At 47.5% G+C, this 25,005-nt stretch overlaps 1 pseudogene across 1 annotated transcript; it reads right to left on the bottom strand.

Annotated features, from left to right (window-relative positions):
* Nucleotides 1-1,300: 1,300 nt before the first annotated feature.
* LOC308268544 (vesicle transport through interaction with t-SNAREs homolog 1B-like) lies at nucleotides 1,301-24,600 on the bottom strand (annotated as a pseudogene). The gene is made up of 5 exons: nucleotides 24,530-24,600; nucleotides 20,990-21,083; nucleotides 16,955-17,246; nucleotides 16,512-16,728; nucleotides 1,301-1,414 (listed from the first exon to the last, which is right to left on the bottom strand). The product of its transcript is annotated as a vesicle transport through interaction with t-SNAREs homolog 1B-like (transcript).
* Nucleotides 24,601-25,005: the final 405 nt, after the last annotated feature.

Below are 25,005 nucleotides of genomic sequence, written 5' to 3'. Positions count from 1 at the left end.
AGTATGGTGGATTTTTTTCATTTAAGTCATCATTTATGCCGGGCGTGGTGGCGCACGCTTGTAATCCCCGTGCTTGGGAGGCAGAGACAGGAGGATCGCGTAGGTTCGAAGCCAGCCGCGCGCGCTGGTTTAGGAGACCCTGTTTCCAAATGAAAATGTAAAAATAGGTCTGGGAGTGTAGCCCGGAGGTAGAAGGGCTTCCAGGAACCCCAGTACCACCACCACAAAAAAAAATAATAATAATAATAAATAATAATAGAAAATTCCGTTAAAGTGATAGTCCAATCATTGCTGAGCTGGTTTCAGCTGCGGCTGGTGCTGCCTACAGCGTTATCTCATGGCCAGTGCTGGGTAGAGAGTCTCAAAGGTGGAAGGGAGAGAATTGTATTTTATTACTTTTTAGTGTGATACTGGGGGTGGAACCCAGGGGCTTTTCTACCACCGGGCTACATTCCCAGACCTATTTTTTATATTTTATTTGGAAACAGGGTCTCACTAAGTTGCTGAGAGCCTCACTCAGTAGCTGAGGCTGGCTTCGAACCTGTGCGATCCTCCTGTCTCAGCCTCCCAAGCGTGGGGATTACAAGCGTGCGCCACCACGACCGGCTAAAACAATTTTTTTTAAACTGCTCCTTCATGGGTTTATTTGCTTCAGTTAGTTAGGACGGGGCGACCTTCATCTCGGACTCCCTGCCCTTGAGTCAGGTACTTTTCCAAGGCTTTCCACAGCTGAGCTATTTCCATGCGAAACGGCTCACCGTGTTCATCCACACGTTGCAGCGACCGTACCTCAGTACCTGGACTTGGTGGAGTTGTCCTCGGGGGACGCCACCGGCCCGGCCTTTGCGGCAGGCACACAGTGTCTCTTGAGTCCACCACCTCCTGCTTTTTCTTCCATGGCTCATTTAATCCTATTGTTGCCAGTGCACAAGTCAATCATGATGTGTTTATTACTGAGAAGAACGTGACGGTACGTAGGTTGTATAACTCATACATTTTGTTGAAGTCAGGTACTTCTTTTATTTATTTATTTTTTTTGTGGTACTGGTGATGGAATCCAGGGGCATTCTACCTCCAAGTGACACCTCCAGCCCTACTTTTTATTCTTTATTTTGAAACAGGGCCTCACTGAGTTGCAGAGGGCCTCACTAAGTAGCTGAGGCTGCCCGTGAACCAAGATCCTCCTGTCTCAGCCTCCTGAATGCTGGGATTACAAGCGCGTGCCACCACACCCGGTGAGGTCAGGTACTTCTGTAATATCCACAAGACAAATAACTGCAAAAAAATTTAGCCTTTTTTGCTATGCTGTATAGAATCTTCGTCCATCTTTATGCAGAATAGCCACGATGCAGTCCTCCTCCTGCCAGCTGTTGTGCAGCTGTGAGAGCATGTACAACATCCTGGCGTGAGGGGGCTAGATCGCAGGGCGAAAGCTGCCTGACCCCGCATCCCAGGGCCCAGTCCACAGCTCCGGGTGCTACTCAGACCTCTTGTGCACTAGAAATAAAATTCCACGGCCTCAAAAGGGCATGTGTCAAGCCGGGCATGGTGGCACACGCTTGTAATCCCAGCATTCGGGAGGCCGAGACGGGAGGATTGCAGGTTCACGGGCAGCCTCAGCTACTTAGTGAGGCCCTCTGAAACTTAGTGAGACTCTGTTTCAAAATAAAGAATAAAAAATAAGGCAGGGGGTGTAGCTTGGAGGTAGAATGCCCCTGGGTTCCATCCTGGCTACTGAAAGAAAGAGAAAAAAAGGTATGTGTTAGAAAATTATTTGCAAAGGTGATTTCCCTTTTCTGCAAAAAGGGTGCTCCCAGGTATGCGAGAGCATACCTGACAAAGAACCCGGTGGGTTTTATATCCCTGACACGAAGCTCCTGCACCGAACTCCTACTAGTGGGAGTTACAGCTTCACATCCTTCGTGGGCAGGAGCATTGACACCTGCAAAATCTCTCTCTCTCTCTCTCTCTCTCTCTCTCTCTCTCTCTCTCTCTCTCCCTCTCCCTCTCCCTCTCCCTCTCCCTCTCGCGCCCCCCCCCCTCTCTGGTACCAGAGACTGAACCCAGGGGCATTCTACCTCGGAGCTACATCCCCAGCCTTATTTACTAACTAACTTACTTACTTACTTACTTATTTATTTTGTGGATCTAGGAATGGAACCCAGCATTTGACCTCTGAGCTACACCCCCTGCCCTATTTTTTATTCTTTATTTTGAAACAGGGTCTCACTAAGTAGCTGAGGCTGTCCACTATCCTCTGATCTCAGCCTCCTGAATGCTAGGATTCCAAACATGTACTACCACGGCGGGCCCCAGCCCTATTTTTTATTCTTTATTGTGAAACAGGGTCTCACTAAATTGCGGAGGGCCTAAGTAGCTTAGGCTGGCTGCAAACCTGCGATCCTCCTGTCTCAGCCTCCCAAGTACTGGGATTACAAGTGTGCGTCACCACGCCCGGCTGCAACCTCTTTAAGAGAGGCTAGTTTTGTGAAGGAATGTCAGCCCCTAACAGTTTGTAAAATGGTGGTATAAGTTAAATTGCTCCTTTGACAGAAAAGATCCAATTATATTAGTATAATTTACCCCTCTTTTATTTATTTATTTTTTTGGTGGTACTGGGGATGGAAACCTTCTACTTCCGGGCTACACTCTCAGACATATTTTAATATGTTTTTTAAAATCTGGAAACAGGGTCTCTTAAGCCAGCCAGGCTGGCTTCGAACCTGTGCGATCCTCCTGTCTCCACCTCCCAAGCGTGGGGATTACAAGCGTGTGCCACCACACCTCTTTTATTATATATGATTATTCTTTTATTAAAATTCTAATAACATAAGGTGCTTTTGTTCTTGAAGGTGTTTGGTAAGAGATTATTTTAGTAATCTATGGATACCACATCCTACTTGGATTATTATTTCAAAAACTATAATAATAAGCTGGGCGTGGTGGCGCACGCTTGTAATCCCCGCACTTGGGAGGCAGAGACAGGAAGATCGCGCAGGTTCGAAGCCAGCCACACTGGCTTAAGAAACCCTGTTTCCAAATAAAATATAAAATAGATCTGGGTAGGTCTGGGAGTGTAGCCTGGAGGTAGAAGGGTTCCATCCCCAGTACCACCACACACACACACACACAAAAACCACACTATAATAATAAGAAGTTGTGATCAAAGTCATTATTCTTATTTTCCAAACCATTATTCCATTAGGCTGGAGAAAGGATCTTTTATCTTTGATTTTTTTTTTTTTTTTTTTTTTGGCAGTAATGGGGATGGAACCCATAGGCATTCTACCTCTGAGCTATAACCCCAGTCCCATTTTTTCTTTATTTTGAAACAGGGTCTCACTGAGTTGTGGAGGACCTCACTAAGTAGCTGAGGCTGTCCGCGAACCACGATCCTCCTGTCTCAGCCTCCCGAATGCTGGGATTACAAGCCTGTGCCACCACGCCCGGTTTATCCTAGAATTTTTGCTAGCTCAATTGCTAATGTAGGCGGGCCTCTTAGGGCTTTAGTTATAGCGCCATCTGGTGCCTCATTGTTTGAGATAAAGGTCTAACACTGGTCCCTTTTTATGACACACGTTTCCTTTTTTTTCTAAGATTATATTTAGGCTGGTCTCTTTCCCCAGATTATTTTGTTAGTAGCATCTATTTATCTACTTCCTTAATGGCGTCTAGGCTGTAGTTGACAAACCTCTGTTGATTGTAATATTCATCTAATCTACGTGTGTGTGTGTGTGTGTGTGTGTGTGTGTGTGTGTGTTACTGGGGATGGAACCCAGGGACATTCTACCTCTGAGCTACACCCCCAGCCCTAGTTTTTATTCTTTATTTTGAAACAGGGTATCACTGAGTTGCAAAGGGCCTCACTAAGTAGCTGATGCTGGCCATGAACCTGCTATTCTCCTGTCTCAGCCTCCCAAATGCTGGGATTACAAGTGTACGCCACCACGTCTGGCTTTTATTCTTTATTTTGAAACAGGGTCTCACTGAGTTGCAAAGGGCCTCACTAGTAGCTGAGGCTGTCCACAAACCGCGATCCTCCTATGTCAGCCTTCCAAATACTGGGATTACAAGCGTGAACCACTACACCCAGCTATTATTCTTTATTTTGAAACAGGTTCTCACAAAGTTGCAGAGGGCCTCACTAAGTAGCTGAGGCTCACCATGAATCTGCGATCCTCCTGTCTCAGTCTCCCAAGTACTGAGATTATAAGCTTGTGCCACCATGACCAGCCTTTTTATTAATGGTAGGCCACCAAAATAATATTGGCACAAACCATGCAGCTATCCAGTTTTTAGCCTTACAGTTGTTGGAATCACCTTTTGGAACCCTTATCAAGTCAACATATATGTGAAGGTCCAATGACCCACCAGAGGGTTAAGGGAATCCCTGTTGGCCCTTTTTTTTTTTTTTTTTTTTTTTGCGGGTCTGGGGATGGAACCCAGGAGCATTCGACCTCCGAGCTTCACCCCTGCCCTATTTTTTTTATTATTCTTTATTTTGAACCGGGTCTCACTGAGTTGCAGAGGGCCTCACTAAGTAGCCGAGGCTGTCCTTGAACTGCAATCCTCCGGTCTCAGCCTCCCAAATGCTGGGATTACAAGCGTGTGCCACCACGCCCGGCTCCTGTTGGCCCTTTATTGGGCCTAAAGGGCCTTACTTGGGGTTGAACTGCCAGAGTGAAAGAGACAGCCAATTGTACTAGAGACCAGGTTCTACTCCAGTTAGCGGGTAAGGTCTCAAGTAACAGTCCCCCATAGTACCACCAGATATTTGCTCAGGCAACCATAGTGCAGGCTGATTGCCTAGCTCCTTAAAGGCCCGGCACTCACTACAGCCAGTATCATTTTTTGAAAACATTATCCCTTTCACCTTGAGAGGCATAAGGTATGTATAGTTAGTCTGGGGACTAGAGGTTTGACAGTTTTTTTTGTTTTTTTTTAGGGTATGGAGTCTTTTTCTTTGAACCCTGTACCACTGGGAACAGGAGAGATGGGATCTTCCAAGACTTGTTGCCCTCTGCTAGACTGTCCTGAAAGGGGGCTGTCATACAGCTCATGCCAGTTGGCTCTGAGGTCCATCTGAGCGGAAAAAGTACCACTCGACCTCTGGCCTACCTGCCGTACAAGTGTAGCAGCCACTTTTGTTTAAGAAGCTGGCAGAATCTCTAATCCATTTCAACCAGGCATTTGTCTCCCCATAATCCTGTCTTCTATCGTTTGGTGTGAATCCTTTATTTTTACTAAAGTGGCCTGGGTTGAGGGGCTAACATTAGCCTCTGAGGTTGAATTATTAACTAGTTTAACGGCAAACCTCTCCATGAGATTACTTCCTAACATGTCTGCCTAAAGACCAGACTAGACCAGTGGAAGGGGCTGGCTTTCCTGGCTTGTAGGTTAACAAGAGTGGATTAGACTGTAAGTTAGCACAGGTGTCAAGGGGAACTCTTCCAGGCCTGGTTATTTTTTTTTAACCCCTCCCCCCGGGAATTGGAGCAGCCTTATACAGTGGGGCTGCCCGCCCTCCACATGGGATGGTCCCCCCGGGACTTGCCCCGACTAGAGCAAGGGACTTGCTTTGGGATATTTGCTTTATCACCCAGATTGGTTCTGGGCAGAGATGCAGGACGTGATATACATTCATCTTTATAGTCAGGGGGTTTTCTTTAATAGTTACATTAATAGTTAATTGGCCTGGATAAAAGCTACCCTGTATTTGGAAGCTTAACAGAACCAAAAACCAGAATAAATTTAGAGTCTTTTCACCATTAACCTGAGAGGGTCTGGGTGTTGAATGATGGTCCACTGTCCTGTCTGAACAGAAACTGAAGCCCCTTTAACCCGCGTGTAATGAGTCCAACTTCTTTTCGCAGTGTGAACAGCTATCTCGGTTGTAAGCAGCACCTGATAAGGTCCTTCCCGGGCTGGCTCGAGCTTGTCCTTCCAGGCCTTTATTAGGACTCTGTCACCAGGTCAAAGAGAGTGCGCTGAAAATACAAGAGATGGGGGCTAACAATCCTTGTACCCTAAGAGAAGACAAGGAAGAGGAGAAACCCGGCACATAATTTCTGAGAAATTGGTCTTTGGTCTTCATGGTTGATATGTCTGAACCTTGGCCCAAGTAAGGGAGTCCATAGAGGATTTCATATGGTGACAGGCCAGAATCCTTACAAGGAGCGGTATGTATATGTATGTATATGTATATATGTATATATATATATATATATTTATTTATTTATTTATTTATTTATTTATTTATTTATTTTTGCAGGTCTGGGGATGGAACCCAGGGCCATTCGAACTCCGAGCTACACCCCTTCCCTATTTCTTATTCTTTATTTTTAAACTGGGTCTCACTAAGTTACAAAGGGCCTCACTAAGTAGCTGAGGCTGTCCACGAACCACGATCCTCCAGTGTCAGCCTCCCGAATGCTGGGATTACAAGTGTGTGCCATCACGCCCGACAGTTCTAATCTTTTTTTTTCTTTTTTTTTTTTATTGGTGCACTGTATTCATACATCATAATGGTATAAAGAAAATACTTTTGTAGACATACATGCACACATCGCCCAGTTAGCCCCTACCCAATCCCCACCCTGTTCCCTCCCCATCCCTCTTTCCCATGCTTGGCTTAGTGGTTGACATCTAGTTTTATAGCAATTTATCCAATATTAACGATGATAATCTCACATAACAGTTTCATTTGTCTGAGACCAAGCTTTTGATGACTTAAAGATAACATTTCAATATTTCTTTTTACTTTCTTTCTTACCAGAGAATATTCTTTTTCTTTTTTTTTTTAGGTGAAACTATCATACATTTGTTTATTTATTTTCAGAAAAAAATCTATCCTGATTTGGAATATAGACTCTAGATACCCAAAACAATCTCATAGAAGAACAAAGCTAGAAGATATATATTTTCTGATTTCAAACCATATAAAGCTACAATAATTGAAACAGTGTAGTACTGTTCTAAAGGCAAATATATAAACCACTGGAGTTAAATAAAAGCCCAGAGATAAATTCTTCCATATATAAGATAAATTCTTCCATATATTCTTCCATAAATTCTTCCATAACTTGTCAAGTTATTTTTGACAAGGTTTCCACAAACATTTGGTGGAGGAAATACTAATCTTTTAACTAAATATTGTTGAAAAATAATAATTACATGAAAAAGAATAAAATTGGACCCTTACCTAACACCATATACAAATATTAACTCAAAACAGATAAAAGACCTAAATATAAATCTTAATACTATAAACTTTTAGAAGAAAATCTGGGTCATAAAACCTCACAACATTGAAATTGGCAGTGATTTCTTGGATATGATTTCAATGGCACAGGCAACAAAAGGGTAAACAAACTCCCTCAAAAAAAATTGTATATCCAAAGACAATGTAAACAGAGTTAAAAGTTACTGACAGAATGGGATAAAATATTTCCAAATGCTATATCTGAAGGTATATTAATATTCCAACTAGAAATCCTAAAAATTAGCAACAATACAATTTAGAGATAGGTAAAAGACTAACATAAATAATGAATCTCCACAGATAACCAATCTTAGTTGTCTGTTGGATAAAAAATTTTGTTTCTCTGGTTCTGGTGTGTGTTACCTATTTCTTCTTTGTAGTTAATCTCTTTGAGTATTTTCTCTAGCGCTGGTTTTGAAGACATAAATTCCTTCAGTTTCTGTTTGTCGTGGAAGCTTCTTATTTCCTCATCTAATTTGATAGAAAGTTTTTCTGGATAGGAAATTATTGGCTGGAAGTTGTTTTCTTTCAGAGTTTGGAATATGTTACTCCCAGCCCTTCTGGCTCTCATGACTTGGTTTGGGAAGTCTGGGGTGATTCTAATTGGTTTGCCTCTGAATGTCACTTGGCCCTTTGCTTTTGTTGCCTTTAAGATTCTCTGCTTGGCTTCCACATTGGTCATTTTGACAATTATGTGGCGTGGGGATCCTCTTCTCCGATCCTGTCTAAAGTGGGTTCTATAAGTTTCCTGGACCTGTGTATCGACCTCTTGCTCTATGTTTGGAAAATTTTCTGCTATTACTTCCTTGAAGAGATTGTTGATCCCTTTGGTTTCACCTTCTTTTCCCTCCTCTATTCCAATTATTCTTAGGTTAGCTCTCTTAAAATGGGCCCATATTTCTTCAATGTCAGATTCCTGCTGTCAGATTTTTTTTCTAAATTAGAAACTATGCATTCATTTTTGAATGATCATCTTCTAAGAGCGAGATTCTATTCTCCATGTGGTCTAATCAGTTGTTTGTACTTTGAATTGAGACATTTACTTCATTAATTGCATCCTTTATCTCTTATTGGCTCTCTCTGAATTCTTTTCAAAATACCTCTATTATTTCTACAGTTATTTTCCTGATTTGATCTTCTAGAAATCTCTGAATTTCTGTTTTATCAGGTTCTGATGTTGTGGGGTTGTGGGCATTCATTGCTCCATTGCTATTCCTCTTTCCCATGATTTAGGAAGTTTGTGCCTTCTCTGGGTTCTTCCCTTGGGTCACTACGACTTCACTTAAGGTGCTCTGGATCTCGAGTCTGTGGTATCTCAGTCCCCACTACTCCTTTACTGGGTTGTATCGCAGAGTCTCAGACCCAGGGAGGCAATCGAGGCTGCTTTAGATTATGGGGGGTGCCAGGTTGGGCGTTCTCCTATGGTGTGATATCTCTGCCACCGCCACTCCCCCACTGGGTCAAGTCCCTGGGGGTGCAGTACTGGGATTTCTCCTCTAGGGGCCACAATTTGACTCACTGTTGTTGAGTGCGCCGATGGAGCTGTAGTGGACTCGGTGAGCTTTAGATGCTCCCTGCGCCGAGAAATCTGCCGAATTCTGCCCGGCTGATCCGCAGCCGCTCACCTCGGTTCACTGTCCGCTGCTCCTCTCTGGAGCCTGCTGGGCTGTTGAGTGCGTTGGTCTGGTGCCATCCGGTGAGTTCGCCGCTGCCGCCGGCAGTAAGGCGCTGCTGCTGCCTCTTCGGGCGTGAGGCCGGCGTATCTCCTCTGTGGCTCTGAGCTCCGTTATGTGAGTTCCCCTCCTCTTTGGGGCCTGGTGCTGCAAGGGAAAACAGTTCTAATCTTAAAGAAGGCAACTGGGAAGCATTTCATCCATGGGAGCCTGGTTTCTAAGACCAACTGAGTTATTCTTTTTTTTTTTTTTTTTTTTTTTTTTTACGGTATTGGGGATGGAACCCAGTGGCGTTCTACCTCCAAGCTACACCACCCAGCCCAATTTTTATTCATTAGCTTGAGATAGGGTCTCACTGAGTTGCAAAGGGCCTCACTAAGTAGCTGAGGCTGTCTACATCCATGACCCTCCAGTCTCAGCCTCCTAAATTCTTGGATTATAAGCGTGTGCCACCACGTCCGGCTCTAGTTATTCATTTTTTTAGGGTCTGGCTCCTTCTTCCTACTTTACCAGAGGACAGGGATGCCAGGGTGTGTGGTATTCCCAGAACCTTTACCAGACTCCTGATAATAGCAGCAGTGAAATGACTTTCATTATCTGTACCTGTTTTCAACTAATCCAAAGCAGGGAATTATGGTTTCTAGTAATACCTTAATGACAGGTTGGCGTGGCTCTCGGAAGTGGGACCGCCTCAACCCCGTTGGCAAGGTGGTCAGCTATTATCAAAAGTATTTAAGCCTCCCTCCCCTCTGCAAGCTTTGGCGTGGGAGGACTTAAATCCCCTCTAATCCACCTGAATACTTTGGAAAGGCCTGATTCCTGGTTTTCTTCTTAGAGCTTGCTCAGTTACCTTTCTACAAGTAACACAGCCCTCATTTACTTGTTTAGCTGTGGTATAAATGTCCATGCAACAAGCTGGGCGTGGTGGTGCACGCTTGTAATCCCAGCATTTGGGAGGCTGGGACAGGAGGATCACAGTTCAAGGACAGCCTCAGCTACTTAGTGAGGCCCTTTGCAGCTCAGTGAGACCCGGTTTCAAAATAAAGAATAAAAAAATAGGGCTGGGGTTATAGCTGGGAGGTAGAATTCCCCTGGGTTCCATCCCCAGTACTGAAAAAAAAAAAAAAAAAGAAAGAAAAGGCCATGTGTCCACAGACCCGTAGGACTGCATCCCATATGGTCTGTGAGTCCCAGTGACTTCCCTGGTGCAACTGGGCTAATATTTCCTTCATGATGGGTTTAGAAAGCATGTCCCGCTCATCTGGTAACATCCATTTTCCATCAGGAGTTTTTGAGGCTCCCAATTCGATCAGTCGCCCCTCCTCCTGGGAAGTGAACACCGGGGTAGCAGGAGGGGAGGGAGGACAGGGCTGAGATGGAGAATTGGGGTTCTGGTTGCAGGGTGGCTTCCTTAGCAAACATGTCTGCAGGTCTATTTCCCTGAGCTTCTGTGGAGGAGCCTGGCTGATGCTCAGGGACACGTACCATACCTATTTCCTCAGGTAACACTAAGCTATTTAGTACCTGAATCATTAATTCATTGTGCATAAGCTCCTGTCCCTCCCTTTTTTTTTTTTTTTTTGGTGGTCCTGGGGATGGACCCCAGGGGCATTCTACCTTCAAGCTACACTTCAGCCCTATTTTTCATTCTTTGTTTTTTAAGACAGGGTCTCACTGAGTTGCAAAGGGCCTCACTAAGTAGAAGCCGAGGCTGTCCACGAACTGTCATCCTCCTGTCTCGGCCTCCCAAATGCCGGGCTGTCCCTCACTGTTGATAAGACCTCTTTCTGCCCAAATCTTTCCAAAAGTCTGCACCACTCCAAAAGAAGACTTTGAGTCTGTATAGATGATGCCTTTCTTTACTTTTAGATGCTTGATTAAAGCTTGATTTAAAGCATACAATTTGGCCGGGCGTGGTGGCGCACGCTTGTAATCCCCGCGCTTGGGAGGCAGAGACAGGAGGATCGCGCAGGTTCGAAGCCAGCTGTGAGCGCTGGCTTAGGAGACCCTGTTTCCAAATAAAAATGTAAAAATGGGTCTGGGAGTGTAGCCCGGAGGTAGAAGGGCTTCCAGGAACCCCAGTACCACCAAAAAATAAAATAAAATAAAGCATACAATTCCCAGATCTGGGCTGACCAGACACTGGGAAGTCCTCCCACCTCTATGACAGCGAATTGCTCTCTATCTATAACTGAGTATCCATTATGTCTCTTTCTCTCAAGTATTTATTTATTTATTTATTTATTTATTTATTTATTGCAGTACTGAGGATGGAACCCAGGGGCATTCTACCTCCGAGATACCCATCCAGCCCTATTTTTTATTCTTTAAGTTGCAAAGGGCCTCACTAAGTAGCCGAGGCTGTCCTTGAACTGCAATCCTCCGGTCTCAGCCTCCCAGACACTGGAATTACAAGTGAGTGCCATCACACCCGGCTTCTCTTGAGTGTTCTAGAGGAGTCATCTACAAAGAGTCTAGCATCCGTGGAGAAAGGGGTCCCCCTGAATTGAGTCTGATAACCTGTGAGATTCAGATAATGATATTCCAAGGGCTCTTGGACTTCACTTTCTATTAAAAAGGCAGCCAGGATCTGGGCGTGGTGGCGCACGCTTGTAATCCCCGAGCTTGGGAGGCTGAGACAGGAGGATCGCACAGGTTCGAAGCCAGCCTTAGCTACTTAGTGAGGCTCTCAGCAACTTAGTGAGACCCTGTTTCCAAATAAAATATAAAATTGGTCTGGGAGTATAGCCCGGAGGTAGAAAAGCCCCTGGGTTCCACCCCCAGGACCACACTAAATAAATAAATAAATAAATAAATAAATAAATAAATAAATAGGCAGCCAGGTTGTTGAGCGTGGTGGCACATGCTTGTAATCTGAGCGTTTGGGAGGCTGAGACAGGAGGATCACAGGCTTGCAGACAACCTCAGCTACTTAGTGAGGCCCTTTGCAATTAGTGAGACCCTGTTTCAGGGTAAAGAATAAAAAGTAGAGCTAAGAGTATCGCTCAGAGGGAGAATGTTTCTGGGTTTCATCCCCAGTACTGAAAGAAAAAATAAAAAAAAGACAGCCAGGTTAAGGCTGTCAGTGAGGGTCAGATCATCTTTTTCTAGTAGGATTGCTGCACACATTAGTATTTGAGAATCTCGCCCACCTACCTACCCTCTTGTTTAGAATTGTTCTAAACTAGCCGGGCGTGGTGGTGCAAGCTTGTAATCCTAGCATTTGGCAGGTTGAGACAGGAGGATCCGGGTTCGTGGCTAGCCTCAGCTACTTAGTGAGGCCCTTGCAACTCAGTGAGACCCTGTTTCAAAATAAATAATAAAAAAAAAAAAGGTCTGGGAGTATAGCCCAGAGGTAGAAAAGCCCCTGAGTATCACCCCCAGTACCACAAAAGAGAGGGGAAAAAAAGGATATAAGGGTTAGGGCCTACAGGGTGCCTACTCTGAACAATCTGATTTATAGCCCTTAGGTCCTGAACCAATCGGTAGGATCCATTTTAATTAATTAATTAATTTATTTATTTATTTATTTTTATTGGTGCATTGTAATCATATATCACATTGGAATACAAGACTTGAGAGGATATACAAGCACACATCATCCAATTAGCCCTCATCCAGTCCCCATCCCATTCCCTCCCCCTCCCTCGATCCCATGCTTGTTTGGTGATTAACTTTGATACATATGTTTATGTACCTCCTGCTTTTTAAAGAGGCTCCATCCTCCCCTATTCCATACCCTCTGATTGGTCACCTTAGTTGCTTCACTATAGGGCCCTTTCTATAGCTCGTCCACTTCCTGTTGCCCCTTTCCTCCTAGTTATTGCTGATTAAGGGAAGCATCTGATTTTTATTTTCTGCGATATTTTTCTGTGCATGCCGCGTTGCAAGTACCGATCTCACTCTTGACGGCCCCAGTTATGGCCTGGCTACTCGGTGGACTGCTCCAGACCTCGCTGGCTCAAGCAGCGGCCTTGCCTCATGGGAGGCTCCGATTCTGGTCTTGCTGGCCCCGACACCAGCCTAACCCCTCAGCTGGCTCTGATCCCAGCCTCGGAGGCCCTAGTAGTGGCCTTGCCTCACAGCAGGCTCCGATGCCGGCCACTGGCCCCGGCACCGGCCTAACCCCTCGTCAGGATTCCGATCCCAGCCTCAGAGGCCCCAGCACCGGCCTAGCCTCACGGCAGGCTCCAATCCCGGCCTTGCTGGCCCCGGCACTAGCCTAACCCCTTGGCAGGCTCCGATCCCGGCTTCGGAGGCCCCAGTAGCGGCCTTGCCTCCTGTCAGGCTCCTATGCCGGCTGTTGGCCCCGGCATCAGCCTAACCCCTCGGCAGGCTTCGATCCCAGCCTCGGAGGCCCCAGCACCAGCCTTGCCTCACGGCAGGCTCCGATCCCGGCTACGCTGGCCCTGGCACAGGACTAACCCCTTGGCAGGCTCCGATCCCAGTCTCAGAGGCCCCCAGCACCGGCCTTGCCTCACGGCAGGCTCCGATGCCAGCCTCGCTGGCCCCAGCACCGGGAAACCCCTCAGCAGGCTCCGATCCCGGCCTTGGAGGCCTCAGTTAGTGGCCTTGCCTCACGGAAGGCTCCGATGCCAGCTGCTAGCCCCAGCACCAGCCTAACCCCTCGGCAGGCTCCGATCCAGGCCTCAGAGGCCCCAGCACCGGCCTTGCCTCACAGCAGGCTCTGATCCCGGCCACACTGGCCTCGGCACTGGCTTAACCCCTCGGCAGGCTCCAATCCCAGCCTTGGAGGCCCCAGCACCCGCCTTGCCTCACGGCAGGCTCCAAACCTGGCCATGCTGGCCCTGGCACCGGCTTAACCCCTCGGCAGGATCCGATCCCGGCCTTGGAGGCCCCAGTACCCGCCTTGCCTCACAGCAAGCTCCAATGCCGGCCTCGCTGGCCCCGGTACTGGCCTAACCCCTCGGCAGGCTCCAATTGAGCCTCGGAAGCCCCAGCACTGGCCTAGCCTCATGGCAGGCTCCAATGCCAGCCATTGGCCCCGGCACTGGCCTAACCCCTCGGCAGGCTCTTATCCCGGCCTCGGAGGCCCCAGCACCAGCCTTGCCTCACGGCAGGCTCCGATGCTGGCTGCTGGTCCCGGCATCGGCCTAACCCCTTGGCAGGTTCCAATCCCAGCCTCGGAGGCCCCAGTAGCGGCCTTGCCTCCTGTCAGGCTCTGATGCCGGCCATTGGCCCTGGCACCGGCCTAACCCTCGGCAGGCTCTTATTCTGGCCTCGGAGGCCCCAGCACCGGCCTTGCCTCACAGCAGGTTCCGATGCCAGCCTCGCTGGCCCCAGCACCGGCCTAACCCCTCGGCAGGCTCTGATCCTGGCCTCGGAGGCTCCAGCACCGGCCTTGCCTCACGACAGGCTCCAATCCCAGGTTTGCTGTGTCCGTCGCTGGCCTCACCCCTCGGCAGGCTCTAATCCAAGCACCCTCTTCGCCCAACCAATTGTCCCACTTTCTCGAGGGTGCGTGGTGGTAGCATTCTGCCTCTGGGGTTATTATTTCAAAGGTTCCAGGTGTAATGCATCAGATCTCTGCCTCCCCTGAGTACTGGCCACTGCCATTGCCACTGCCTCCACCATTTCAAATCTTTCCCAAGCTCTTTTTCCACTCTGAATGTTGTCCAGTGTTCCTAAGCATGCGTGACGGTAGCATTCAACATTTGGTGTAATTTCTCCAAAAAAATAAGGTTGGTAGGATCCGATTTCTGCTTCTCCTGAATACAAGTCTCCACCGCCATCACGGAGACCACTTTCAACACCACCTTTCTCCTTGGTCTCCGCTAAACTCTCTCCTTATAGGTGATGTCCAAGAGTCTTAACAATATAGAGAAACAGCAATCCTCCTTCACGGGGAATTTTTCTATAAGTTCCAGTGCACTTGGATAAGTTTTGTCTGCATCTCCAGTATCCTGGCATCTGCTATGGCCTTCTTAACCCCTCTCTGATATTTTTCTTTTTTCTTTTTCTTTTCCTTTCTTTTTTTCAATAAGATAAGACAGTATGTGTGGTTTGAGGAGATAGTGGGATCAGGCACTCAGTAGCACTGTGACCCGGCCCGGTTTCCCCATGGGTCCAGCATGCTCCGCACTACTCCACATGGGGCCCAGAGTCCTGCGACCTGAGCCCCGGCTGTTCCAGGTTCCAGCGTGCCCCGCGTGACCCCTGCCCGGGACCCAGGGTCTTACTGGGCCTGGTTTCTCCAGGGCCTGGCGTGCTCCACGCAGTCCGGCCCGGGGCCCAGAGTCCCGTGACCCGGGCCCCGGATGGCGTGCCCCGCGCGACCCCTGCCCGGGACCCAGGCTCCATTTGATTTTCTTATGGGTAATATGGGAGTATTAAATGGGGACATTCAGGGTTCAAGTGGGCCATCCTGGAGTAGGCCTTCTATGATGGTGCAACCCTGTTCTTCCAAGGGGTATTGGGTATTGCTAACTGCTTCCATTTCTCTTTTAGATCTGAATGGGAGAAATCATAAGTCCCCCGTCCCTCCCATTTCCTTTCTTGGTTCGAGCTACAGGGTACATCCTCTCCTCATCCAGGATGGATAAGAGATTGAATGCTTTGATAATCTATTTATTTATTTATTTATTTACTTTTGCGATAGGGTGGAACTCAGGGGCCTTCTACCTCTGGGCTATACTTCCAGATCTGTTTTATACTTTATTTGGAAACAGGTCTCACTAAGTTGCTGAGAGCCTCACTAAGTAGCTGAGCCTGGCTTCCAACCTGTGAGATCCTCCTCTCAGCCTCCCAAGCCGGGGATTACAACGGTGCGCCACCACGCCCGGCCTGATGATGTATTTTTAATCCAATTCCTAATTTATTCATTAGGTCTCAGCCCAAAAGATTAGTTCCTGCCTGGGGTACAAATAGGAATTCTGGCTGGACTAGTCTAGTCTTATACTCAACCTGTGTTTCCTCAAAAATAGGTATATTAAATCCTTCCCCCTTTCACCCCTGAAACCATTAGTGATTTATTAGACAGCCTTAAGGAGGGGGGTGATGGGCAAGGGAGGATCTTGCCACTCCAGACCCTTCTACCTCTGGACTACACTCCCAGGCACCTATTTTTTATATTTTTATTTGGAAACAGGGTCTCTTAAGCCAGAGAGGCCGGCTTTGAATCTGCACGATCCTCCTGTCTCCGCCTCCCAAGCTCAGGGATTACAAGCGTGCGCCACCACACCCAGCCTATTTTTTTTTTATTATTCTTTGTTTTGAGACAGGGTCTCGCTAAGTTGCAGAGGGCCTCACTAAGTAGCTGAGGCTGTCCGTGAACCGCAATCCTCCAGTCTCAGCCTCCCGAATGCTGGGATTACAAGCATGCGCCACCACGCCTGACTCCTTTCTTCCTTCTTAAAGTACAGGCATTCTTTTAAAAAATGGCCCTCCTTTCTATATCAGTTACACCTATCTTTTCTTTTCCATTTAGGTAATCCCTGAGTCCCTCCTTCCTTCGAGGTCCCTGGGTTGAGGACCTTTGTCTCCAGTTTTTGGGGCTAGTTTTCCTCTGGCTATCTAGATGTGTGGCCCGTTGGCCCCTTCCCCCACGGCCGGCTGACTCCCGACACTGAACGGAGAATCTTTCGACTTTTGCTCAGGTTTTCACTTGTGTTTACCAGTCTGCTCTTGGTGTGTTCCAACTGGTCTGGTTGCTCCCCCAGCTCTTCTATAATGTCTGAGCCAATCCTGTCGGTCTCTGTGGCAACCCGATGAGAACGCTCAACACTCTGGGTGGCCCGATTCAGGCTTTCAGTACCTTGTATGAGTAATGCCCCGCTGTGACCGTAGCCTGTTTTCTTTCTTTCTTTCTTTTTTTTTTTTTTTTTGGTGGTACTGGGGTTCCTGGAAGCCCTTCTACCTCCGGGCTACACTCCCAGACCTACTTTATATTTTTGAAACAGGGTCTCTTACGCCAGCGCGGCTGGCTTCGAACCTGCGCGATCCTCCTGCCTCCGCCTCCCAAGCGCGGGGATTACAAGCGTGCGCCACCACGCCCGGCCACCGTAGCCTGTTTTCTAAGGCATCGCACCATATTTCATGTCTCCTCAGTCCCCAGGCGCAGCTGCCAAAGGCCTGCTCCTCACTTCCCGGTGGAGTCTGCCAAGTCCTTCTGGTAATTTCGTAGTTTAGCATCATGGGATTACGGAAAGACAGGGGTGCGTACCGGGCTCTTCCTCTTTTTCTGCCAGTGTTTCCTTTGCTTCCTGGCTCTTTTCATCAAAATCTCTGATCAACTTCTTTTTCTCTTTGGTCCCTGTGGTCCCCAGCAGCCGCCTGGGCGCCCCTCGTCTGTTCTATAGTAGAGACCATTCTTTTAGCCGTTTGCTTTTATTTTCTTCATCCCTCCTTACATATACTCTCTCTTTTTTTTTTTTTTTTTTTGGTGGTACTGGGGGTGGAACCCAGGGGCTTTTTTCTACCTCCGGGCTATACTCCCAGACCTGTTTTATATTTTATATGGAAACAGGGTCTCACTAAGTTGCTGAGAGCCTCACTCAGTAGCTGAGGCTGCGTTCCAACCTGTGCGATCCTCCTGTCTCAGCCTCCTAAGCGCGGGGATTACAAGTGTGCACCGCCACGCCTGGCGTCTTCATATACTCTTTGAAATCCGGGCACGGTGGAGCACACTTCTAATCCCAGCATTTGGGAGGCTTAGACAAGAGGATGGCGGATCCAGGACAGCTGCAGCTGCTTAGTGAGGCCCTTTGACACCCTGTTTCAAAATAAAAGTAAAAAATTGGGCTGGAGATGTAACTGGGAGGTAGAATGGCCCTGGGCTCAATCCCCAGCACCACACACACACACACACACACACACACACACACACACACACAATTTTATATATATACCCTTTGAGCCTCCCTTAACAATTCCTTGTATCAGGTGTGGTGGCACATGCTTGTAATCCCAGTATTTGAGAGGCTGAGACAGGAGGATCGCAGGCTCAAAGTCAGCTTTGGCAACGTAGCAAGGCTCTCAGCAACCCTAGTGAGACCCTTATTTCCAAGTAAGATATAAAATTGGGCTGGGGGTGTAGCTTGAAGGTAGAATGCCTCTGGGTTCAATCCACAGTACCAAACCAAACCAAACAAAAAAACCCAATTCTTCTAGGGTCTGATTTTTAATTTTTGTAGTTTCCTTGCAATGTCTTTCCAACTTTTAGTAAAAAGATGTAACTTAAGCCTTCCTTGTCCTAGAGAGACCTCCACGTTTAACTCAGAATATTTCAAAATCTGGTCCTTCAACCTGTTAAGAAAATCATCTGGTCCCTCCTCCTTTCCCTGCAGTACATCGCAAGCCTTAGTCATGTTCTGGAACCAAGGTATGGATTCTCTAATCCCCTTAACTATTAGTTCCTGAAGGTCCCTCAAATCCTCATATGTCTTCTATGTCTTGGGTTGTTGTTATTCCAGGAGGGCTCCTGGTGGGGAAATTTGGCCTCAGCAAGCTCTTGTTGCCATGCGGCCATGGCTGTCTATCCAACGGCTGCTCTTTCCTCTCCAGTAACGAGGATGACCAAAATGGATATGAGTTCGGTCCACGTGTAAGTCTAGGGCCCTAGAAATTGATCTAGCTGACCTGTGACCCCGTGGGGTCCTGTAGAAGAGGCTTGAGTTCCTTTCTTAGAGCTCTAACTTTGGAACTAGTTGGGGGAGGCATTTTTAAAACCAATATCCTCCCTGCCCAAGGAGCTTCCCTAAATGGGTAAAAAGGGTAGACAGCCTGGGGCTGAACCTTTCTCCTTTCTAAACTCGGTGTACCTCTGAACTACACCCCCAGTCGGCCCTATTTTTTTTTTTTATCTTTTATTTTTTTCAGTACTGGGGTTGGAACCCAGGGGCATTCTACCTCTGAGCTACACCTCCAACGCTATTTTTTATTCTTTATTAGACAGGGTTGCAAAGGGCCTCACTAAGTAGCTGAAGCTGGCTGCAAACCATGATCCTCCTGTCTCAGCCTCCGAAATGTTGGGATTACAAGTGTGCACCACCACGCCCGGCCCAGCCCTATTTTTTTTTTTTTTTTTTTGCGGGTCTGGGGATGGAACCCAGGGGCATTTGACCTCCGAGCTACACCCCTGCCCTATTTTTTATTCTTTTATTTTGAAACCGGGTCTCACTGATTTGCAGAGGGCCTCACTAAGTAGCTGAGGCTGTCCGCGAACCGCGATCCTCCAGGTCTCAGCCTCCCGAATGCTGGGATTACAAGCGTGTGCCACCACGCCCAGCCGGTCCTATATTTTTAAACAGGGGTTCACTAAGTTGCAGAGAGCCTCACTGAGCAGCTGAGGCTTGCCTTGAACCTGTGATCCTCCTGTCTCTACCTCCCAAGTACTGGAATTACAAGTGTGCACCACATGCCCAGCGGGCCGATCGTTTTCAGAAGAAAAAGGGGAATTTTGGACATCCTGTTTACATAGTTGAACCTCTTATCTCAGCAAGGAAGAGAGGTACATGAGGGGGAGACCTCTGAGACTGCCCCCTCCGCTGCCTCCCCGATGGCTTGAGGTGGGTCAGTCTGTTGATTCCCTGAATTATAAGGAGGAAGAAAACAGTCAAGGGGTCTCAATTGCCATTTTTGCCCTTGTTTTTGTTCATTTCTGCCTTAATAGGGAACAAGAATACAAGTCCCTTCCTTCAGCAGAGCGCAGAGTCTATTTCTTTCCTGGCAAAGACATTTTTGTGTGTGTGTGTTACTTGGGGTGGAACCCAGAGACTTTCTACCTCTGGGCTATACTCCCAGACATATATATATATATACATATACACACATATACATATACACATACACATACACACACACACGTGTGTGTGTGTGTGTGTGTGTGTGTGTGTGTGTGTGTGTATATATGTGGTACTGGGGTTCCTGGAAGCCCTTCTACCTCCGGGCTACACTCCCAGACCTATTTTATACTTTAAAAATATATATATATATATATTTGGAAACAGGGTCTCTTAAGCCAGCGCAGCTGGCTTCAAACCTGCACGATCCTCCTGTCTCAGCCTCCCAAGCGCAGGGATTACAGGTATGTGCCACCACGCCCAGCTCCAGACCTATTTTATATTTTATTTGGAAACAGGGTCTCACTAAGTTGCTGAGAGCCTAAGTAGCTGAGGCTGGCTTCAACCCTGTGTGATCCTCCTGTCTCAGCCTCCCAAGTGCGGGGATTCCAAGCGTGCGGCACCACGCCTGGCTCTGGTAAAGACTTTTATCTTTGGCATATTCGATTAATGATTGGCAAACCTAATCTTCATCGGAACCAAACTTTGGCCAGAATACTGATGTTCTGAGGATGGGTTCTTGTGTCCTCATGAAGCAGCCGTATCTTTTCATTGGTGTTTCACTTTTTCCTGCTGTCCTAGGACTGTCTTCCCTAAATCGGTGCATAGGCCACAGGGGACTCTGAGGGAATTTTGTCTAACGCCTCTCTCTCTCCCGGGGACCCTTCTCACTGGGTGAAGAACTCTTATTTCCCATCCTGGCTTGCCTAGCTATGTAACCACAACTAGGTACTTGGCTGAGACCTAGTTTCCCCCTGCTGGACATTTCTAGTATTCCTTCCCAGATGCACTGTGATTTTTCTGTGATTTCCCTTGAGGGAAATATATCCACGGTAGGCACTATTTTTTAAAAATGGTACTGGGGTTCCTGGAAAGAAGCCCTTCTACCTCCGGGCTACACTCCCAGGGCTTCTATCTATCTATCTATCTATCTATCTATCTATCTATTTTTTTCCTTTAATTTGGAAACAGGGTCTCTTAAGCCAGTGAGGCTGGCTTCGAACCTGCGCGATCCTCCTGACTCGCCTCCCAAGCGCGGGGATTACAAGCGTGCGCCACCACGCCCGGCTGGTAGGCACTTCTTCGCTGTTGGCGGGCTAGCTAAAACTCCCAGCAGGTTCCTCTGGGGAGGCCGCTTTATACTATATAAAGGATCAAGATATAACAGAATGGCAGATCCAGACCCTACACTCACTCAATCACACACACCCACAACCTCCGAGACGACCCGACCACCCAGAAGCGTTCATCCATACCTGGGTCCATGCATGGAATTTCTTTCTGGTGACCACTGGGTCTTTTAAGTCCCTCTCTGCATTGCCTCGAAATTTTCGCCTGAAGATTTTCCACCTGCTCCAGAGATTGTGGGCCCCCTTCATCCTAAGACTACCTGTCGCGGCCCGCTCGGCTAGACCGGGATGGGGCGGTGGCTCAAGATGGCGCCTAGGCATGTTGCCAAGTCACGAGGCTCACGAGGCTGGCGGTGCCCTGAGCCTGCGCAGTGAGCCCTATCAGGCGCCCTACGGATGATCAGTGATTCAGCGCCTCATGCTACCACCAGCCCGCCTATGAGAGGGTTAGAAATGTGCATGCTCTAGCTGTGGGAAGCTTGGGGTTGGTGGAGTGATGAGGGAGGGGTTATGAGACTGATATATATTTGCCTGCTGTGCGCATTGAAGGGGAAGCATTAAAGAGGAAGCATCATCAGCAGACTCGGCGTTTGTGTGTTCTTTCCTAAGGCTCTGCAGGTTGGAGCCTTAGGGACAGGACAACTACCCCCAAAAAGGCAATAAAATGTGTTTCTGTTCAGAAGGGATCCTCAGCCAGGTGTGGTGGCGCATGCTTGTAATCCCAGCATTCGGGAGGCTGAGACCGTAGGATCGCGGTTCACGGACAGCCTCAGCTACTTAGTGAGGCCCTCTGCAACTAGTGAGACCCGGTTTCAAAATAAAGAATAAAAAATAGGGCAGGGGTGTAGCTCGGAGGTCAAATGCCCCTGGGCTCCATCCCCAGACCCGCAAAAAAATAAAATAAAATAAAATAAATAAAAATAAATAAAAAGAAGGGATCCTCACCACTCTGGAGAGGTGATGTTACCACGTTGGCTGTTAAATTTGTTAGAAATAAGCCGGGTGTGGCGGTGAATGCTTGTAATCCCAGCATTTGGGAGGCTGAGACAGGAGGATCCCGGTTCGGGGACAGCCTCATCTACTTAGGCCCTTTGCAACTCAGTGGGACTTTTTTTCAAAATAAAGAATAAAAAATAGGGCTGGGGGTATAGCTCGGAGGTAGAATGCCCCTGGGTTTCATCCCCAGTACCACACATACACGCAAATTTTGTTAGAAATAAATTTTCATGGTGTCAAAAAGGCACATGTTCAAAAATTGTTTGGCAAGGGGATTTTACTTTTTTGCATACTTGACAAAGAACCCAGTGGGTCTTATAATCTGACCAAAACACTTGTGCTGAACTATTGGTGGGAGTTACAGTTTACATTCTTCCTGGTCAGCTACAGACTATGGGGGGGAGGCTGGGGGGGTTGACAATCTTTTTTTTTGTGTGGTACTGGGGATGGAATTTAGGGGCATTCTACTTCCGAGCTACACCCCCAGCCCTATTTTTTATTCTTTTTTTTTTTTTTTTTTTTTTGGTGGTACTGGGGTTCCTGGAAGCCCTTCTACCTCCGGGCTACACTCCCAGACCTATTTTATATTTTTTGAAACAGGGTCTCTTAAGCCAGCACGGCTGGCTTCCAACCAGCATGATCCTCCTGTCTCCGCCTCCCAAGCGCAGGGATTACAAGTGTGCGCCACCACGCCCGTCTTCTTTATTTTCTTTAATTTTTTTTTTTTTTTTTTGGTGGTCCTGGGGATGGAGCCCTTCTACCTCCGGGCTACACTCTCAGACCTATTTTTATATTTTTATTTGGAAACAGGGTCTCTTAAGCCAGCGAGGCTGGCTTCAAACCAGCGCAATCCTCCTGTCTCTGCCTCCCAAGCATGGGGATTACAAGCCTGTGCCATCACACCTGTCTGCCTATTCTTTATTTTGAAACGGTCTCACTGAGTTGCAGAGGGCCTCACTAAGTAGCTGAGGCTGTCCTCGAACTGCGATCCTCCTGTCTCAGCCTCCCAAATGCTGGGATGGAACCCAGGTGCATTTGACCTCTGAACTATACCCCAGCTTCATTTATTATTATTATTATTATTATTATTATTATTATTATTATTATTATTTTGGTGGTACTGGGGGTGGAACCCAGAGGCTTTCTACCTCCAGGCTATACTTCTAGACCCATTTTATATTTTATTTGGAAACAGGGTCTCACTAAGTTGCTAAGAGCCTCACTAAATAGCAGAGGCTGGCTTTGAACCTACGCGATCCTCCTGTCTCAGCCTCCCAAGCGCGGGGATTACAAGCGTGCGCCACCAAGCCTCTTATTCTTTATTTTGAAACAGGGTCTCACTGAGTTACAAAGGGCCTCACTAGGTAGCTGAGGCTGTCCACGAATTGGGATCCTCCTGTCTCAGCCTCCCAAATGCTGGGATTACAAGCGTGCATCACCACGCCTGGCTTGTACTCTCTTAAGATATGCTAATTTAGCTGGGCTTCATGGCACACGCTTGTAATCCCATTACTTGGGAGGCTGAGACTGTAGAATCAGAGGTTCTTTGCCAGCCTTCGCTACTTAGTGAACTTAGTGAGGCCCTCCACAATTTAGTGAGACCCTGTTTTGGAAAAAAAAAAAAATGGGCTGAGGGTGTAGCTTGGAGGTAGAATGCCCCTGGGTTTAATACCTTGTACTGCAAAAGAAAAAAAAAAAAGAGATGCTAATTTGTGAGAAATGTGAATTCCTACCAGGTTACAGAATAGAGGTGAAAGTTAAGCTTTTCCTTTGACAGACAAGATCCAATTATATTCTTCCACGAGGCTGATGAGGGTCTCACTACTGCTGTGATTGTCCTGGAACATGTGATCTTCCTGTCTCAGCCTCCCAAAGTACTAGTATTACAAGCATATGCCACCATGCCTGGATTATTTATGATTTTTATTTGTTTTTGTTTTCATGGTACTGATGAAGGGCGATGAGGTTTCCTAGAAATGAACATTGTAGTGCGGTCTCATCCTTGGTCCTTGCTTTGCAAGAGAAATATTTAAAATGGAAAATACAAGTAAGGGAATAGACAAAGCTTATTTAGGGAAGAGTGGTACAGCTTAAGAGAAGGCCGGGTTAAGGTGTACATTTCAGAGAAGGGGTCTGGAATGGAGGTAGGATAGGAAAAATAAAAAATAATAGGTAGAAAGATTTGAGCCAGCCGGGCGTGGTGGCGCACGCTTGTAATCCCCGCGCTTGGGAGGCGGAGACAGGAGGATCGCGCAGGTTCGAAGCCGGCTGCGCGCGCTGGCTTAAGAGACCCGTTTCCAAATAAACAAAAATATAAAAATAGGTCTGGGTGTGTAGTCCGGAGGTAGAAGGGCTTCCAGGAACCCCAGTACCACCAAAATAAATAAATAAATAAATAAATAAATAAATAAATAAATAAAGATTTGAGCCAGAGCCAGGCATGGTGGCACAGGCCTGTAATCTCGTGGGTCCCTCCTTTCCCCCACGAGACCCCACAGCGGCGACAGGAGGTGGAAGCCCAGAAGCCGGAAGCAGAGATGCTACAAGACTCCAGGTGTCGCAAGACTCTAGACATCTCAGGGCAGACTCCAGATGCTGTGAGACTCCAGATGTTGTGAGAGGACTGGCTGCTAGCCCCACCCCAAGACCCGGCTACATAAATACCCTCACTTCCTCTCTGTGGCCTGACTCTGCTGACTGACCGTGACTCTGATGACCATGTGACTCTGCTGCTCGGCCATCGGTCCCTTCCTCCACAGTCGGCAGACCTCGCCCGAAGGTGCCAGTTTTAATGAAAGAGGCCTTTAAAACTTGGCTGGTGTTTGCCTCCTTTGCGACCCCCCCCCCCAACTCAATTTCAACATTACATCTGGTGCCAAACCCCTCCGACCCCAAGAGGATTTCTTTTTTCTTTTTTTTTTATCCTTTCCTGAGCCCCCATGTCTCCTCTTGGGAGCCCTCCTTTTGACTCCCAGGAACCTGGACTCTCAGACCCAACCCTTAATTGGACCGACTGCTTCTGCTTTCAAACAGGTTAAGTTTCTTCCCTTCCTCTGGTCAGCAGGTCCAGGCTTCTTGCCTTCTGGCCTCTTGCCTCCGGCTTCTCTGTTATCGAAATGTGTGGCCATGTCAGAATCACCCCCAGG

Source organism: Muscardinus avellanarius (genome assembly GCF_963383645.1).
Source record: "Muscardinus avellanarius genome assembly, chromosome: 10".
NCBI lineage: Eukaryota > Metazoa > Chordata > Mammalia > Rodentia > Gliridae > Muscardinus > Muscardinus avellanarius.
Note: the sequence above shows the minus strand (reverse complement) of the source record. Positions and strands in the feature narration are given on the sequence as shown.